Below are 1,412 nucleotides of genomic sequence, written 5' to 3'. Positions count from 1 at the left end.
TCTTCTTCTTCTTCTTCTTCTTCTTCTTCTTCTTCTTCTTCTTCTTCTTCTTCCCGCTGCTGCTGTTTCTGCTACTGAATTCATTGCTGCTGTGTCACTCTTCTTATAGTGGATGTTGCTGTTGTTGTCAGTCTTCATAAAACTTTTGTCTCCTGTTGCTTCTCCTGATGATGATGCTGCTGTTGTTGTTATTGTTGTTGTTGTTGTTGTTGTTTGCACTAACCTTAAAACTATTCCTTTTCAATTTTAAGGTGGAAAGACTCGAGACTACACTACACTAATGTTTTTAGTCGATGTATCTGTCGTACGCTTTGGTACTTTTCAAAACGATCATAATGACGGGAAGAAAAAAGGTTTCTTTTTTTTTGTTCATGGAATTATTTACGCCAAATTCAGCTCTCTAGAACACTTTTTGTGGCCTCTTTAAAAAAAAAATTAACATTAGAGTTGTTTTACGGATTTTGTTTTCAATCTTCCGTTCATTCCTATAAACGATGCCCGCTGGTAAATAAAAAGAAGAGTGTTGTGATCGGTAGCTGCTTTCTGTTTCTTGTTTTCTTTTTTTTTCTCCTGAAGATTGGAAAGTTAGTGGACAGTAGCGTTGGAAATCCTGTGGCCTGTTTTTCCGGGGACAGCAATTTGTTAACACCAGTCCCACTCAGCCTTATCTTCCTCCACTCCGGTTAGCCGTGAGGTGGGCAACCCTCTGTCTCGCGCGCTCACAAAAGTTAGTTGCTTTTTCCGCATTGACTTCCTTGTCCTGTCAAAGCAGTCTAGGATGTTGTCTGAAAGGTCTAGACAAAGAACATCCGGTACAAATTTGGATGAAATGGTAACAGTAAAGCGAGCACAGACATGGTTAGTGAGCTTTTAGACAGAGAAGATCGTGCGTAGAATAGGCAAAGAAAATCAGCTCAGGACGATACAATGCTCAACAAATAAAAATCCTTTTTATACAGATTTTGGAACGAAACTTTGCTTTTTTTTTTTAACACAGACAAAATCAATAAACAAACATCTCTTTCAGGTGGGTGCACTTTTATATATATCTTATAAGGTTTCGCTCTTATATTTTTGTGCAAATCGCAGAAGACATTGATCCTGAAAATCTTATAAGCGAAGAAAAATGACTTTTGAGAATTTCGACAAACTAGATGGTCCTCAAAGGTAATTTGCAACAATTTTTTTGTCCATCGAATTGGTGAGTAGCCCACTGACTCGTTACTGCGCGGACACCCGTCACGAGCTACAAGTATGGCATGAAACTCACACACTGAAGGTACTTTCAATATCAAATCACAGTTAAGAGCTCTCTTCCACTCTCCCCCTCTCTCTCTCTTTCTCTCTGTATCTCTCTCTTACTCTCTCGCTTTCTCTCGCTTTCCCGTTCTCTCTCTCTCTCTCTCTCTCTC

General features: G+C 39.3%; 1 protein-coding gene across 3 annotated transcripts in view; it reads left to right on the top strand.

Annotated features, from left to right (window-relative positions):
• Positions 1 to 1,412, top strand: part of LOC101863459 — a 99,960-nt gene that overhangs the window by 44,919 nt on the left and 53,629 nt on the right. The gene's annotated exons all lie outside the window — the stretch shown is intronic.

The sequence above is a fragment of the Aplysia californica genome, unplaced genomic scaffold, assembly GCF_000002075.1.
Source record: "Aplysia californica isolate F4 #8 unplaced genomic scaffold, AplCal3.0 scaffold00472, whole genome shotgun sequence".
In the NCBI taxonomy this organism is placed as follows: Eukaryota; Metazoa; Mollusca; class Gastropoda; order Aplysiida; family Aplysiidae; genus Aplysia; species Aplysia californica.
The sequence above is the reverse complement of the archived record's forward strand: the minus strand, read 5'-3'. Positions and strand labels throughout refer to the sequence as shown.